Raw genomic sequence first — 19,408 nt, 5'->3', positions numbered from 1 at the left:
GTTCCCTTAACTCCAAGTCTTCTTTTGTCTTTAGCCGAAGATGGTATTTAAGGTGATGGCCTCGGTTATTTCAGGGAATTACTTAGTAATGAAGGGCTTCCCAGGTGGCTCTAGTGGTAAAGAATCTGCCTGCCAATGCAGGAGGCACAAAAGATGTGTGTTCAATCCCTAGTTCGTGATGATCTCCTGAAGTAGAAAATGGCAACCCATTCCAGTATTCTCACCTGGAAAATTTCATGGACAGAGGAGCCTGATGGGCTACAGTCCATGGGGCTGCAGAGTTGGACACAGCTAAGTGACCAAGCACACACACAGCCCACATACTATTAAACATCTCTTTGGTTTTATCTTGCTTACACATTTGATGATGGTTTATAGTAAAGGAAGTGTCCTCATCACATATTGCCTTAATGAATAACTTTTCCATATCAATTTAACAATAAATGAGCAAAATCAAGAATGATAAAACTGAGTCCTGGCCAAGGTAGAAAAAGAATTTAAGTGCTCTCTTAGTAAAATTATAAATTGAAATTTCTTCTTTGAAAGTCTTATTGGCAGTGTGCTCAAAACAATTTAACTTGCTCATCCCATCTCTCAGAATGTGTCCTAAGGCTAGAGTCAGAGTTGGATGATTCACTTTCTGCTCATGATCCAGACAGCTTCACCTACATGTTGTTAAAACAAACTATTGGCCAGCATCTAAAAACATAAAATCAGCAGCACCAAACAGCAGTAGCTTGGCACATAGCTATATTATTATTTACTATCCAAAGTTGGATAAGTTACTACAGAATGAATATCTCTATATGGATAGTCACTCACTGATTCACTAAACAAATGTGAAAAATCTGGCTGAGTGGCAAATTTATAGCTCCAGTCCAGACCACTTCCCTCAAATCTAGGCTTGTGTAACTTTGGCCTATTAGACATTTCAACTTGAAAGTCTAATAAGCGTCTCAACTTAATATGCCCTGAATTGATCCCTTCTCTTCCTACAACTTCTTTGAGTTGCTTAGGTTAAAAGGTTGGATCATGCTTCACTCCCATCATTATTTCACACTTGACATTCAGTACATTGACAAGTGCTGTCAGCTTCCCCCTCACTTTTTAACCACCTTTTCTGCTACTAGACTTTTTGAAGCTCCCAGTGTATCTTACTTGGATTAGTACAAAAGCCCAACTGAACTTCTATATGCATGGTTGACTCCTGTATTTTATTTTCAGCTTAGTCCTCAGAGTGAGAGTTATAAAACAAATCAAAAGAGGTTGCTTCTTCTATCAAAAGCCTTCAAATAGCTCCACATCCTCCTCAGCATACAAGTCACTCTGCTTTCAGAGGTATGAGTCCCATGTGACTGGCTCAATGCCAGTTCTGCCCTTTCTCCCAAAATTCTCCCCTGTGTTTATTATGTTCAAAGCTACACTTGCTTCTTTGACTATATCAGACACAGACCTGATTTCAGTTCAGTTCAGTTTATTTCAGTCGCTCAATCATATCCAACTCTTTGTGACCCCATGAATGACAGCACGCCAGCCTTCCTGTCCATCAACGACTCCCGGAGTTCACTCAGACTCACGTCCATTGAGTCAGTGATGCAATCGAGCCATCTCACCCTCTGTCGTCCCTTTCTCCTCCTGCCCCCAATCCCTCCCAGCATCAGAGTCTTTTCCAATGAGTCAACTCTTCGCATGAGGTGGCCAAAGTACTGGAGTTTCAGCTTTAGCATCATTCCTTACAAAGAAATCCCAGGGCTGAACTCATTCAGAATGGACTGGTTTCATATCCCTGAAGTCCAAGGGACACAAGAGTCTTCTCCAACACCACAGTTCAAAACCATGAATTCTTCAGCACTCAGCTTTCTTCACACTTCAACTCTCACATCCATACATGACCACTGGAAAAACCATAGCCTTGACTAGATGGACCTTTGTTGGCAAAGTAATATATCTGCTTTTCAATATGCTATCTAGGTTGGTCATAACTTTTCTTCCAAGGAGTAAGCATCTTTTAATTTCATGGCTGCAGTCACCATCTGCAGTGATTTTGGAACCCCAATAATAAAGTCTGACACTGTTTCCCTTGTTTCCCCATCTATTTCCCATGAAGTGATGGGACCAGATGCCATGATCTTCATTTTCTAAATGTTGAGCTTTAAGCCAACTTTTTCATCTCCATTTTCACTTTCATCAAGAGGGTTTTAGTTCCTCTTCACTCTGCCATAAGGGTGGTGTCATCTGCATATCTGAGGTGATTGGTATTTCTCCCAGCAATCTTGGTTCCAGCTTGTGCTTCTTCCAGTCCAGCATTTCTCATGATGTACTCTGCATGTAAGTTAAACAAGCAGGGTGACAGTATATAGCCTTGATGTACTCCTTTTCCTATTTGGAACCAGTCCGTTGTTCCATGTCCAGTTTTAACTGTTGCTTCCTGACCTGCATATAGGTTTCTCAAGAGGCAGGTCAGGTGGTCTGGTATTCCCATCTCTTTCAGAATTTTCCACAGTTTATTGTGATCCACACAGCCCAAGGCTTTAGCCTTTTAGTCAATAAATCAGAAATATATGTTTTCCCTGGAACTCTCTTGCTTTTTCGATGATCCAGTAGATGTTGGCAATTTGATCTCTGGTTCCTCTGCCTTTTCTAAAACCAGCTTGAACATCTGGATGTTCATGGTTCACGTATTATTGAAGCTTCGCTTGAAAATTTTGAGCATTACTTTACTAGCATGTGAGATGAGTGCAATTGAGTGGTAGTTTGAGCATTCTTTGGCATTGCCGTTCTTTGGGATTAAAATGAAAACTGACCTTTTCCAGTCCTGTGGCCACTGCTGAGTTTTCCAAATTTGCTGGCATATTGAGTGCTGCACTTTCACAGCATCATCTTCCAGGATTTGAAATAGCTCAACTGGAATTCCATCGCCTCCACTAGCTTTGTTCATAGTGATGCTTTCTAAGGCCCACTTGACTTCACATTCCAGGATGTCTGGCTCTAGGTGAGTGATCATACCATCGTGATTATCCTGGTTGTGAAGATCTTTTTTGTACAGTTCTTCTGTGCATTCTTGCCACCTCTTCTTAATATCTTCTGCTTCTGTCAAGTCCATAAAATTTCTGTCCTTTATCGAGCCCATCTTTGCATTAAATATTCCCTTGGTATCTCTAATTTTCTTGAAGAGATGTTTAGTCTTTCCCATTCTGTTGTTTTCCTCTATTTCTTTGCATTGATCGCTGTGGAAGGCTTTCTTATCTCTTCTTGCTAATCTTTGGAACTCTGCATTCAGATGCTTAAATCTTTCCTTTTCTCCTTTGCTTTTGGCTTCTCTTCTTTTCACAGCTATTTGTAAGGCCTCCCCAGACAGCCATTTTGCTTTTTTGCATTTCTTTTCCATGGGGGTGGTCTTGATCCCTGTCTCTTGTACAATGTAATGAACCTCATTCCATAGTTCATCAGGCACTCTATCTATCAGATCTCGTCCCTTAAATCTATTTCTCACATCCAGTGTATAATCATAAGGGATATGATTTAGGTCATACCTGAATGGTTTAGTGGTTTTTCCCTGCTTTCTTCAATTTAAGTCTGAATTTGGCAATAAGGAGTCCACAGTCAGCTCCTGGTCTTGTTTTTGTTGACTGTATAGAGCTTCTCCATCTTTGGCTGCAAAGAATATAATCAATCTGATTTCGGTGTTGACCACCTGGTGATGACCATATGTAGAGTCTTTTCTTGTGTTATTGGAAGAGGGTGTTTACTATGACCAGTGCATTTTCTTGGCAATACTCTATTAATCTTTGCCCTGTTTCATTCTGTATTCCAAGGCCAAATTTGCCTGTTACTCCAGGTGTTTCTTGACTTCCTACTTTTGCATTCCAGTCCCTTTTAATGAAAAAGACATCTTTTGGGGGTGTAAGTTCTAAAAGGTCTTGTAGGTCTTCACAGAACCATTCAACTTCAGTTTCTTCAGCGTTACTGGTTGGGGCATGACTTGGATTACTGTGATATTGAGTGGTTTGCCTTGGAAACGGACAGAGATCATTGTGTCATTTTTGAGATTGTATCCAAGTACTGCATTTCAGACTCTTTTGTTGACCATAATGGCTAAGCCATATATTCTAAGGGATTCCTGCCCACATTAGTAGATATAATGGTCATCTGAGTTAAATTCACCCTTTCCAGTCCATTTTAGTTTGCTGATTCCTAGAATGTCAACTTTCACTCTTGCCATCTCTTGCATGACCACTTCCAATTTGCCTCGATTCATGGACCTAACATTCCAAGTTCCTATGCAATATTGCTCTTTAAAGCATTGGACCTAGCTTCTATTACCAGTCACATCCACAACTGGGTATTGTTTTTGCTTTGGCTCCATCCCTTCATTCTTTCTGGAGCTATTTCTCCACTGATCTCCAGTAGCATATTGGGCACCTAATGACCTGGGGAGTTCCTCTTTCAGTATCCTATCATTTTGCCTTTTCATACTGTCCATGGGGTTCTCAAGGCAAGAATGCTGAAGTGGTTTGCCATTCCCTTCTCCAGTGGACCACGTTTTGTCAGACCTTTCCACCATGACCTGCCCTACTTGGGTGGCCCCACAGGCATGGCTTAGTTTCATTGAGTTAGACAAGGCTGTGGTCCTAGCATGATTGGATTGACTAATTTTCTAATTATGGTTTCAGTGTGTCTGCCCTCTGATGTGTCAGACCTGCCTTAGGGTCTTTTATTCTCAATTTCCTTCTAGCCAGGATTCTCTTCATGACATCCACAAGACTTGTCCCTTCACATTAAGTATCTGCTAAAATATCATGTTTTCTTTAAGATCTTTCTTTTTCACCCTATATATAATTGCAGACACTTTCAGCTCTCCTTACTGTTCTTTATTTTTTTCATATTTATATACCTTTTCATATCTGTATATTATCTTATGGAATTGCATAATAATTTTTTTTTTTGCTTTTAAACAGAGAAATCTAGTTGTGCAAATATATATATATATATATATATATATATATATATATATATATTGGCCTGAGACAAAATGGGTGTGCAATTATTGACATGGGTGCTCAGTCATGTTCGACTCTTTGTGACCCCATGGATTGTATCCCTCCAGACCCCTCTGTCCATGGAATTTTCCAGACAAGAATACTGTAGTTGCCATTTCCTTCTCTAAGTGACTTTCCTGACCCAGGGATTGAACCCATGTTTCCTGTATCCTGTGTCTTCTGCTTGGCAGTCAGATTCTTTACCACTGCCCCACCTGGGAAGCTGTGCAATTGTTGGCTAGTGAATAAATGTGCCATGCACCAAGTAAAATAGTGGCTTAATTACAGCATCTATTTTTATATTGTAAGGCATCATTGTTGTTTTTCAGTCATGTCTTATTTTGCAACCACGTGGACTATGGGACACCAGGCTTCCTTCCCTGGTCTTCACCATTTCCCAGAGCTTGCTAGATAGAACTCATGTCCAATGAGTCTGTGATGCCATCTTGTCCTCTGTCATCCCCTTCTCCTGCCTTTGAATTTTCCCAGCATCAGGGTCTTTTCTAATGAATTGGCTCATTGCATTAAGTGGCCAAAGTACTGGAGCTTCAGCTTCAGCATTAGTCCTTCCAATGAATATTCAGGACTGATTTCTCTTTAGAGTTGACTGGTTTGATCTGCTTGCAGTCCAAGGGACTCTCAAGAGTCTTCTTCAACACCACAGCTCAAAAGGATCATATCCTACTAAAAATCTGTTAATTCAGGAGGAAAACACTGAGAATCTAAAGAAATATTTTCAAAAATGTTTTAATATTAAGTTGGCCAAAAAGTTCATCTGTATTTTTCTATTATGAAAATATCTGAATGACTTTTTGGCCAATCAAATGCAGGTTTCCTTGTCCAAACTTGATATGGAAGTATGATCGCCTTTGGCCTCAAAGGAATGAAACAGACATTGACAAGGAAAGCATCACTTGGAGGCTGGTACCCTAATTGGTTCAAAAAAGTGGAACATTATTCTCTGTCCAAGACTTAAAAATGCCTTTGCTTCCCCAAGGGGTGTTGATAGAAAAAATAGTGACTGAGTTCCTAACCTGCTTGTAAAGAATGGAACTTAGATTTAAATTTTAACTGATTATAGGAATTAGTGTGATGTATCTTGCACTGTTTTTTTTTTTTGTCACATATTTATGTTGCTTTTTATATTTATATGTATTTATATTAGGAATTTAAATTTAAATTAGAAATTTTATTAGGCATAGAATGAACCTATCTAGCCATTTACATTTCTAGAATTTCCAGACCTCTAGAGGAGCTATGGTTTTGGAAGCAGGCTGTCAGTCATTAAACTCATTTCTAATCTCTCTCATTTCTACTCTTAATCTTGATGGGTATTTTCTAAAAACAAAATGTCTTGTCAAAGTCACTAACAAATTTCTAAATTTAACCAACTTCGCATGTAACTTTAGAAGAAATACAGTGTTCTGTTTGGTTATAGGCATGTATGATGTTGAACCATCTCTCAGGTAAAATTATTCTGATGCTAAAAAAAAAAAAAAAACAGTGTCATTTCCCAACCAATCCCTTAGAAAGAAGATATAAAGACAAGCTTTCATATCACCCAAATGTATATTTTTGTCAGAATCTGTTGTTTCAAGAATAGAGAACCTTTCTGGGGCTGGGGGGAGGATTCACTGATACATTTTCAGCACCAACTCTAATGTCTGGCCCAGAAATATATGTTTATTAATGAGTGAATGAGACCCATCTGTTTGTTTACCCTGATGGTTTATCATCAGAACACATTCAAGGAAGAGCTGAGAGGCAAATTGCTTTCCTAATTAGACACTGCCAAGAAACTGAATCCTCATGTTTCTTATATGCAATGCTGAAAAACTTCCTTTGGTTTCCTTGCTATATTTTATAGTTATCCCCATTTAAGGATTAACCTCCATCCTGACCTAGAATTGACTTTTGAAGGCTATGACATTGTCATGTTCACACTCTGGCATTCTTTATTACCATATTTGTTTTCCAATAAGGTTTTGAAATTCAGATGATCCTTGAAAATCATTTATTTATGAACTATTTTTCCTTCCATTTATGACATTATATGATCTATTTGAATGTGGAGTAGCTCCTCTCAGCCCTCCTGCACCTGCGCAGCCACCGCTCCTTGGACATGGGGTTGCTCCTCTCTGCTGCTGCCCTTGACCTCGGGCGTGGGATAGCTCTTCTCGGCCACGCTTCTGCATGGTCCATGGCAACCAGCGTGCTTCTGCTGCGCAGTGCATGTTCAAGGTCAGGAGTGGCGGCTGTGAGGAGATACCCCTCATCCAAGGTAAGGAGCAGTGGCTGCACTTTGCTGGAGCAGCCGTGAAGAGATACCTCACATCCAAGGTAAGAGAAACCCAAGTAAGATGGTAGGTGTTGCGAGGCATCAGAGGGCAGACACACAAACCATAATCACAGAAAACTAGTCAATCTAATCACACTAGGACCACAGCCTTGTCTAACTCAATGAAACTAAGCCATGCCATGTGGGGCCAGTGAAGATGGACGGGTGAGGTGGAGAGGTCTGAGAGAACCTGGAGAAGGGAATGGCAAACCACTTCAGCATTCTTGCCTTGAGAACCGCATGGACAGTATGAAAAGGCAAAATGATAGGACACTGAAAGAGGAACTCCCCAGGTCGGTAGGTGCCCAATATGCTACTGGAGATCAGTGGAGAAATAGCTCCAGAAAGAATGAAGGGATGGAGCCAAAGCAAAAACAACACCCAGTTGTGGATGTGACTGGTGATAGAAGCAAGATCCGATGCTGTAAAGAGCAATATTGCATAGGAACCTGGAATGTCAGGTCCATGAATCAAGGCAAACTGGAAGTAGTCAAACAGGAGATGGCAAGAGTGAAAGTTGACATTCTAGGAATCAGCAAACTAAAATGGACTGGAAAGGGTGAATTTAACTCAGATGACCATTATATCTACTAATGTGGGCAGGAATCCCTTAGAATATATGGCTTAGCCATTATGGTCAACAAAAGAGTCCGAAATGCAGTGCTTGGATGCAGTCTCAAAAATGACACAATGATCTCTGTCCGTTTCCAAGGCAAACCACTCAATATCACAGTAATCCAAGTCATGCCCTAACCAGTAATGCTGAAGAAGCTGAAGTTGAATGGTTCTGTGAAGACCTACAAGAACTTTTAGAACTAACACCAAAAAAAAAAGATGTCTTTTTCATTATAAGGGGCTGGAATGCAAAAGTAGGAAGTCAATAAACACCTGGAGTAACAGGCATATTTGGCCTTGGAATATGGAATGAAGCAGGAAGAAGGCTAATAGAGTTTTGCCAGAGAAAGCACTGGTCATAGCAAACACCCTCTTCCAACAACACAAGAGAAGACTCTACACATGGACACCACCAAATGGTCAACACCAAAATCAGATTTATTATATTATTTGCAGCCAAAGATGGAGAAGCTCTATACAGTCAGCAAAAACAAGACCAGGGGCTGACTGTGGCTCATATCATGAACTCCTTATTGCCAAATTCAGACTTAAATTGAAGAAAGTAGGGAAAACCACTAAACCATTCAGGTATGACCTAAATCACATCCTTTATGATTATACATTGGATATGAGAAATAGATTTAAGGGACTAGATCTGATAGAGAGAGTGCCTGATGAACTATGGACTGAGGTTTATTACATTGTACAGGAGACAGGGATCAAGACCAACCCCATGGAAAAGAAATGCAAAAAAACAAAATGGCCATCTAAGGAGGCCTTACAAATAGCTGTGAAAAGAAGAGAAGCAAAAAATAAAGGATAAAAGGAAAGATATGAGCATCTGAATGCAGAGTTCCAAAGAATATCAAGAAGAGATCAGAAAGCCTTTCTCTGCAATTAATGCAAAGAAATAGAGGAAGAGAACAGAATGGGAAAGATTAGACATCTCTTCAAGAAAATTAGAGATACCAAAGGAACATTTCATGCAAAATGGGATAGATAAAGGACAGAAATGGTTTGGACCTAACAGAAGCAGAAGATATTAAGAAGAGGTGGCAAGAATACACAGAAGAACTGTACAAAAAAGATCTTCACAACCAAGATAATCACGATGGTATGATCACTCACCTAGAGCCAGACATCCTGGAATGTGAAGTCAAGTGGGGCTTAGAAAGCATCAGTATGAACAAAGCTAGTGGAGGTGATGGAATTCCAGTTGAGCTATTTCAAATCCTGGAAGATGATGCTGTGAAAGTGCAGCACTCAATATGCCAGCAAATTTGGAAAACTCAACAGTGGCCACAGGACTGGAAAAGGGCATTTTTCATTCCAATCTCAAAGAAAGGCAATGCCAAAGAATGCTCAAACTACCACTCAATTGCACTCATCTCACATGCTAGTAAAGTAATGCTCAAAATTCTCCAAGCCAGGCTTCAGCAATACATGAACCATGAACTTCTAGATGTTCAAGCTGGTTTTAGAAAAGGCAGAGGAAACAGAGATCAAATTGCCAACATCCACTGGATCATCGAAAAAGCAAGAGAGTTCCAGAAAAACATCTATTTCTCCTTTATTGACTATGCCAAATCCTTTGACTGTGTGGATGACAATAAACTGTGGAAAATTCTGAAAGAGATGGGAATACCAGACCACCTGACCTGCCTCTTGAGAAACCTATATGCAGGTCAGGAAGCAACAGTTAGAACTGGACATGGAACAACAGACTGGTTCCAAATTAGAAAAGGAGTACATCAAGGCTGTATATGTTAACCTGCTTGTTTAACTTACATGCAGAGTACATCATGAGAACTGCTGGGCTGGAAGAAGCACAAGCTGGAATCAAGATTGCCAGGAGAAATATCAATAACCTCAAATATGCAGATGACACCACCCTTATGGCAGAAAGTGAAGAAGATCTAAAACCCTCTTGATGAAAGTGAAAGAGGAGAGTGAAAAAATTGGCTTAAAGCTCAACATTCAGTAAACGAAGATCATGGCATCTGGTCCCATCACTTCATGGGAAATACATGGGGAAACTGTGGAAACAGCATCAGACTTTATTTTTTTGGGCTCCAAAATCACTGCAGATGGTGACTGCAGCCATGAAATTAAAAGACGCTTACTCCTTGGAAGGAAGTTATGACCAACCTAGATAGCATTTTAAAAAGCAGAGACATTACTTTGCCAACAAAGGTCCGTCTAGTCAGGGCTATGGTTTTTCCATTGGTCATGTATGGATGTGAGAGTTGAACTGTGAAGAAAGCTGAACACCTAAGAATTGATGCTTTTGAATTGTGTTGGAAAAGACTTGAGAATCCTTTGGACTGCAAGGAGATCCAACCAGTCCATTCTAAAGGAGGTCAGCTCTGGGTGTTCTTTGGAAGGAGTGATGCTAAAGCTGAAACTCCAATATTTTGACCACTTCATGTGAAAAACTGACTCATTGGAAAAGACTCTGATGCTGGGAGGGATTGGGTGCAGAAGAAGAAAGGGACGACCGAGGATGAGATGGCTGAATGGCCTCACCGACTTAATGGACATGGGTCTGGGTGAACTGTGGGAGTTGGTGATGGACAGGAGGCCTGGCATGTTGCAATTCATGGGGTCACAAAGAGTCAGACACGAATGAGCGACTGAACTGAACTGAACTGATGATCTATTTGCATAAGGTTATTAACCTATCTTCAATATATAGTGACTATATAACCATACCTTGAGTTTGAGTTTTGCTGGTTGTGTTGAAAAAGATATCAAGCAAGGGGGTAAATGTGTGGGAGTTTCAGGGGAAACAGTATCTAGTATATCAGTCATGAAACTCTGAAGAACAGCAGTTCACTGTGGTGAAGTTTTACTATCCAAGCTTGGGGGCTGATTTGCTCTAGCAATCTGCCACCCCTATGGGGATTCTTTTGTTTTGTTGCATTTTGTCATTGTTCAGTCACTGTCATGTCTGACTCTGTGAACCCACGGACTGCAGCATCCCAAGCTCCTTTGTCCTCCACTCTCCCAGAATCTGCTCAAGTTCATGTCTATTGTACTGGTGATGCTATCTAACTGTCTCATCCTCTGCTGCCTCCTTTCCTTTGCCTCAATCTTTCCCAGCATCAGGGCCTTTTCCAATGAGTGGGCTCTTCACATCAGGTGGCCAAATTATTGGAGCTTCAGCTTCAGCATTAATCCTTCCAGTGAATATTCACAGTTGATTTTCTTTTGGATTGACTGATTTGATCTCCTTGCAGTCGAAGTTACTCTCAAGAGTCTTCTTCAGCATCGTAATTCAAAAGCATCAGTTCTTCAGTGCTCAGCTTTCTTTATGGTCCAACTCTCACATCCATATATGACTACTGGAATAACCATAGCTTTGACTTAGGAACCTTGGTCAGCAAAGTGTCTCTGATTTTTAATATGCTGTCTAGATCTGTCATAACTTTTTGTTACAGTTAGAAACATTTAATGTATTTTTTATAAAAATTTGGACATAGAGCATATCTTAAGATGTCATATTTAAAAAAATGACTCATATTTCTGACTGATAACACTTGAAATAAATTAAAGAACAATTGTCACCGTTTTAGGGATTCCCAAGTGGCTAAGATGGTAAAGAGTCTGCCTGGAATGTGGGATACCTGGGTTTGATTCCTGGGTCAAGATCCCCTGGAGAAGGAAATGGCAACCCAGTTCAGTATTCTTGCCTGGAAAATCCCAAGGATGGAAGAGCCTGGCAGGCTACAGTCCATGGGATCACGAAGAGTCAGACAGGGCTGAGTGACTTCACTTTCACTTATCACCATTTAAAGGAGGCAAAAATAAAAATTCCCCAAATCATTTAGATTACAAAGAGAGAGCATTTTCATCATGTGTATTACCTGCTTGGATCTAACATTTGTATTTGCAGGCTACATTAATGAGATATAATCTCAGCTAAATGTATAGTTTAATACAGTCATTTGTGAATAGGAATGTAAATAGAATAATACAGAGAAGTTTTATTGAACACCTGTGAAAACAAAATAGATTGAACAAAATGTCTCAGTTCTCCAGAGGGTGCATTCCTTCAGAAACCTGAATAGGGAAGGCATTCTATTCTATTGGATTTTTGCTGAAGGAAAGCCTATAGCCTCTAAGTTGAGAGTGGAAGAAACAGAATGTGGAATACCACACAGATCCTTGTACTGATCAAGAAGAAACTGCAGTTTTCTCAAGAGATACTGGTCATAGAATTCTACCAACCATAAATTACTAAAAATTCTTTTACAAATTCTTTTATGGTATCCCAAATTCATATAATAGAGTACTATCAAATCAATTCATTTTCTTAACTCTTGGACTGCATTATCTTAATTTGAATTGTTGGTGAACCACTGCGTGTGTGTGTGTGATCAGATGCTCAGTTGTGTCTGACTCTTTGCAACCCCATGGACTGCAACCTGCCAGGCTCCTCTGCCCACGGGGATTTCTAGGCAAGAATACTGAAGTGGGTTGCCATTTCATCCTCCTGGCAATCTTCCAGACCCAGGGATCGAAACTAGGTCTTCTGTGTCTCCTGTATTAACAGGTGGAATCTTTACTACTGAGCCACCTGAGAATCCCTAACCCAAGCCATTCAGCAGTTGTAGGGATGAATAATGTATGATATATTATCCATAAGTCCGACCACCTGAAGAATGAAATCAGAGTTGTAAAATAAACTGTAAATTGAGTCCTCCATTAATTAAATACCATTTAATGATTCTATACTTGCAGGCACACTGCCTGCATATCTTTATATTATGGAAAGAGTTATCACACCCATGATATTACACACATTTATATCCATAGAAGATTGGAAATGTAAGAGTTATACCTCGTATAACAGTAGCTAAACTGAACATACTGTTTCCAGTAATAATATAATATTTATAAGACAGTGATTACCATTACAACTATACCTTTTATTCTCTTCAAGTTGAGATGTTCTTTTCGGAAATAAGCAAGAACCTGTGATGAAAAAAGCCATGTGTTAGCAGAAAGACAAGAAAACCTTGTTAATGGCTAATTATCGAAGCTAATATATGCTAAGCATTTTCTTCCTAGGTATTTTGCAAAAACTTTGCAGTATTATCTCATATTGCATTATCAGTAAGTTCTTATTATAGGTGAGATGAATAAGTATTGGAGAGGTAATATGACTTGGCAAAGGTCACAATACTAAAAGTCACTGGGACTGAGATAGATGCTGGCAGACTGCATGGCTCTGTTGTGGACCAATGTAAGTAATGCTTCTTCATTGCGGTAGAGTAATGACCATGTCTCTGGAACCCAAGTAGTCTCTTGTTCTTTGTATGCTATCAGGTGGGTGCTAAAGACCCACAAAAGTCAGCTGGATGATGAACTGAAAATTTCAGCTTTAACTTTCTATTTCCCATCAGAACTTCAAATGTTTGTTTTTATTTTTGTCAAAATAATTTCCAATTTTTTTTTATTCTTAAATGAGAGAGCTTCTTACTGAAGTATGTGCTAAAATTTATACTAATAATTTTATTATTTTTCATTCTTTAAGTATTTTAAAGCATCTGCTTGATTTAGTCACAGTATGGATGCTAAAAATACAAAATAAATATATCACACATGGATTTTAATTTTTCTAGTCACAGAAATTAGAATACCATACAGTAAAATTAAAGCTTTATAATAAAGAAAGAATTTGTAATGCTCTAAGTGAACATAGAGATTTTCAATTTTTAGTTTATTAGCAATGGCAGAAACCCCACTTATTAAAGTACAGATTTTAAATGACTATGGGCATCCTTTTTAAAAATGAAAGTATATTTTTACATTGGTAATCAGGGTATATTAGAGCTGAATTAAGTCAGTCTGCTGCTTCATTAAACATTCTAATCCAGAAAAGTCATTGATTTACTATTAGGAACATTGTACCACTAATACTGCATATTGGATGTTGAAATCTACCGAAGAATGAAGGCGGGAGGATGAAGTAATAGAGGAAAAGAATAAAAATGGATAATGTTTTGGCAGATACATCCAATTTTCTTCAAATATTTCATCCTGACAAATATTTCTTCTTAATATAACATCCTGACCAATATCTATCTATTATATTATACAGATTAACCATTTGCTAGTTGTATGACCAGGACAAATGTATCCACTGTCCTAAAACACTATGCATGCTCAGTTGCTCAATCGCATCTGACTCTTTGTGATCCCATGGGCTGTAGCCCACCAGCATCCTCTGTCCATGAAATTTTCCAGGGAAGAATTCTGGAGTGGATTGTCATTTCCTTCTCCAGGGGATCTTCTCAACCCAGAGACTGAATTCACATCTCTTGCATCTCTTGCATTGGCAGGCAGATTCTTTACCACTATACCATCTGGGAAGACCATAACATAGCTTGTTCATCTGAAAAATAATAAAAAATATTAACTGTACTTGTTTTGCTGCATTGTTTTGAGGTTTTAATGTGTCGCTACTATCCAATCGTTAGGCAAAATATCTGGCATATGATGATTAATAAGTGAGAGCTATTATCATTAGATTAATCATCATTGCCATTACTGTTGCTGATAGAAGGCTTGAATTCTGCAGTTCATTTCTAGAAGTCTCAGTCTGTAAAAATCAATATATTTGACAAATTATTATTTCAGTCATGTACACTTTCTTTCTCCATGGCATGAAAAACTCTTAATCTAACATATCTTACTGTTCTTTACATTTTATAGCTTTTCAGATACATTATTATTTTATAAAAACATATAAGACCATCATTATTTTATAAATAAGGAAACTAAGACTCTGAGATTTAGAAAACAAATATATGTTGGGCATTTACTATGTATTGTAAAAGAAACTGGGGGCCTTATATTTACTCGCTACACAGTGATTTTTAACAGAATTTATGGAATCTAAGTCTAGTCTCTTTCAATAACACTATCTGTCATTCTGACCAGTAAACATGTTCACTTAGTTATAAATAGCACATCACTGTATGTTCAAAAAGTGAAGAAAAGGAAATGTAGTATTTTCATTATATATACAATTTTTCAGTTATGCAATGACAAGAGTTTGTAAAAAACTAGATATGTTGTCATGAAAATGAACATTACAATAAACTGTAATTCAAGAATATGGGGGCCTCAAAGAGAAATTCTTAGAATGTAATTATAAATAAAGCTAAAGAGTAGGAAAAATAAGTATGTATATGATGAAAACAGAATGGATTTTCAAAGAACTCAAAGAACATTCAACTTTCAAACAAGAGTGCAAGTGGTTTAAAGATGGAAATATTTTCAACAATCACAAAGATGTACAAGAGAATATTAATAAGGATAAAGAAAATAATAAAATGTACATTGTAAAAAATTTTGCATTCAGTATTTTAAACTTATATCCAAAGTAAAAAGAGAGCAAAAAAAAAATTACTAGGAAAGGATGGCATATTTTTAATGAATGCCAAAATGTACCAAATCCTACTGGGCTTTCATTTACTTCAATAAGAATGATCTTTGGATTTTTAAAAATAAAAATAATTTAAAGGAGGATTTTCAGAACATCATCATCAATATGTTAAAATAAGTATTTTCTGTCTTCTCTTCAAAGAACACTGATGTAGACAAGAGAGTCTTTGTGGAAGTCAAGGAGTGCAGCAGAGAAATTCCAGCTCACCACTGGAGCAAAATATATCCAAGATCAGATGAATAAAAAGGAATTCTGAGATGGCTGAGACACTTGGATGTATGCTCAATAGCTTAGTCGTGTCTGACTCTTTGTGACCCCATGGACTGTAGCCTTCCAGGCTCCTCTGGCCATGAGATTTTTCAGGCAAGAATACTGGAGTGGGTTTCCATGCCCTCCTCCAGAGGATCTTTCCAATCCAGGGATTGAACCTGTGTCTCTGGCACTGCAGGTGAATTCTTTACTGCTGAGCCACTGGGGAAGCCCCATGAGACTTGAATATTCACATGCAAAAGAATGAAACTGGACTCCTGTCTCATATCACTCACAAAAAATAACTCAAAATTAAGTAAAGACATAACCATAAGATGTGAAACGGGAAGAAAACAGAGTCAAACTCCTTGAAATTGGTTTTGGGAATGACTTTCATCAAAAACATAAGTAACAGAAGCAAAAATAAACTAGCAGACTACATCAAACTGGATAGCTTCTGCACAACAAAAGAAAATCAACAAAATGGAAAGGCAACAAACAGAATGGGAAAATATATTTGCAAGCCAGATGTCTGATAACGGGTTAATACCTAAATATATATATTGAACTCATATATCTAAATGCAAAAAAAAATCCAATTTATAAATGGGTAGAGAATTTAAATACACATTTTTCCAAAGAAGACACACAAATGGCTGACAGATACATGAAAAGATCTCAACATCATGAATCATTAAGGAAATTCAAATCAAAGCTACAAAGAGATATCATCTCATCTCTGTTAGAATGGCTTTTATCAAACAGATAAGTGTTGGCAAAGATGTGGAGAAAAGTAAACCACTGTGACTGTTGGCAGGAATGTAAATTTGTTCAGTCACTGTAGAAAACAGTGTGGAGTTTCTTTAAAAAAAAATGCAGAAAAAAATGGCAATTTTGTGAGTTTATAGATGTGTTAACTAACCCTATTGTGGTAGTCATTTCATAACATATATATATGTATCAAATGATTACCTTGTACATCTTAAATTTACCCATGTCATATCAATTTTATCTCAATAAAGCTGAAAAAGAAGAAATTATCGACCCAAATATGGGGTATCTAGTGACAGAGGCAAATATTTAATTTAGGAACTTTTAATCTCAGTAGGACTAATGATTGTCACTCAATGTTTCTAGAGAAAATTATCATTTTTCTATCTGTGAAATCATAGAGAAAAAGAAAGAAACCAGAATAATATACATGTACACTTACTTTCTTTTCCTAAAAGAGAAAATCATGGTTTCTAAAAATTGTACAAAAGTGTACTAACAAATATTTTGTTTTCATTTATCATTAAATAATGTAAACACTGAGGCCAAAAAAGAGTTCAATAAGGGCAAACCATTTCAAAGTAACCTCATTTTTCTTTAAAAATAAGGTTATTGAATTCTTAAGTGAAGGGAATAAGTTAGAAATATTATATCTTTAGTTTAGATACACATAAACTTCAAGGAAAAATGTTTCACATGACATATTTATAGAAAAGATGACAAAAAGTTAATGATGATACTGTGTGAGTGATTTGTTGCTGTTTTCACAGCCACATCTGAATATTTTCAATTTATTTATTTGTTATCCCTAAGAAAGCTCTTGATTAACATGGCTTAAAGCACCTTCTCCCAAGTCATGTCTCAATCTTTTTAGCCAGTGATATAAATATAGATTTCATAGTTGTCAGCCAGAAATTTGAATGGTAATAAGTATTAAGTTGACCAAAATATTTGTTCATGTTTTTTTCCATGAGATGTTAAGGAAAAACCCAAGTGAACTTTCTGGTCAATCCAATATACATAAATGAAAAACAAACAAACAAAAAATACGTTTTTGAACGTGTAGAATGAAACCACAGAAGAAAACAAGATGAGATTCTATAGAAGCAGGTTAACAGGTATTAAAATAATCAGTGAACAACACTTAGGATGGAAAGACGCTTCAACAGATAGTTCTTCATCAAAAATAACTAAGAAACAGAATAGGACTATGTAGAGTTAACAGAGTGTCAAAAATTATACCAAAAGAACTTTCTAATACCATATACTATACTATTTGCAAGCAACCAGTTAACTTGCCATTCATGAACCCATAGCTTCATGAACTCTGATAGAAGACAAGAGATTCCTGGATCAGAGACAATGGAGAGTTTGTTACTCATTAAGAAACCATGAAAGGAGCATCGTTTGTGGCAAGTTCCTTAGGGTCCAGTTCCCACAGTGTGAGGTAAATGGAGGTAGGTGACACTTGCATAAGAAATGGGTTGCAGTTTGGGACCAAAACCAAGTTTGTAATGAACAGTAAACAAATAGTAAACAAACTTGCCCTTTGCCCCAGAAGGAAACATTATTTTTATTATACTGAACAGTAAACAAACTTTTCCTGTCTGTGGAAAAGATATAATATCTCCCAAAGCTATTTATTATACAAATATCTTTGAAAAAGTAATCTAGACAAAAGGGCAGTTAGTTAGCTCCTTTGTTTGCAAGCCATGGAGTAATGTGAGAGCCATAGAAAATTAGATCTCACTGTTAGAGCTTTGAAAATACAAATACAAGATTGGTATCAGATTTCAAATAATTATAGCTTAATAGAACACTATACTTGTCACATCAATTGGATTATTTTATTCAAATATGAACACCGTATTTTGAAGCACAGGGTTCCCAGGTGGCTCAATGGTAAAGAATCTGCCTGCTGATGCAAGAAATGCAAAAGATGTATGTTTGATTCCTGGGTCAGGAAGATTCCCTGGAGAAGGAAATGACAACCCACTCCAGTATTCTTGCTGGGATAATCCCATGGACAGAGAAGCCTGGCAGGTGACAGCCAATGGGGCTGCAAAGAGTCAGAAATGACTAAGTGACTAAGCACATGCACATTTGAAGCACACTAATGCAAACTAGAGGATATTCAAATGAAGATCATGGCATCTGGTCCCATCACTTCATGGGAAATAGATGGGGAAACAGTGGAAACAGAGTCAGACTTTATTTTGGGGGGCTCCAAAATCACTGCAGATGGTGACTATGGCCATGAAATTAAAAGACACTTACTCCTTGGAAGAAAAGTTATGACCAACCTAGATAGCATATTCAAAAGCAGAGACATTACTTTGCTGACTAAGGTCCGTCTAGTCAAGGCTATGGTTTTTCCTGTGGTCATGTATGGATGTGAGAGTTGGACTGTGAGGAAGGCTGAGTGCCAAAGAACTGATGCTTTTGAACTGTGGTGTTGGAGAAGACTCTTGAGAGTCCCTTGGACTGCAAGGAGATCCAACCAGTCCATTCTGAAGGAGTCAGCCCTGGGATTTCTTTGGAAGAAATGATGCTAAAGGTGAAGCTCCAGTACTTTGGCCACCTCATGTGAAGAGCTGACTCATTGGAAAAGACTCTGATGCTGGGAGGGATTGGGGGCAGGAGGAGAAGGGGACGACAGAGGATGAGATGGCTGGATGGCATCACTGACTCGATGGACGTGAGTCTGAGTGAACTCTGGGAGATGGTGATGAACAGGGAGGCCTGGCTTGCTGCGATTCATAGGGTCACAAAGAGTCGGACACGACTGAGCGACTGAACTGAACTGAAAACCATCAAATAAATGAAATTAATAGATGAAATGACTTAGGCAGAAGACCCTGGAGTGCTTTGGGTCACCAGAGGATGGCATGGATTCTAGTTACCTAGCAGAATACCCTCAAGTTTCACTGGGAAGAACTT

The sequence above is a fragment of the Oryx dammah genome, unplaced genomic scaffold (assembly GCF_014754425.2).
Source record: "Oryx dammah isolate SB20612 unplaced genomic scaffold, SCBI_Odam_1.1 HiC_scaffold_25, whole genome shotgun sequence".
Taxonomy (NCBI): domain Eukaryota; kingdom Metazoa; phylum Chordata; class Mammalia; order Artiodactyla; family Bovidae; genus Oryx; species Oryx dammah.
This window is presented reverse-complemented; position numbering follows the sequence as displayed.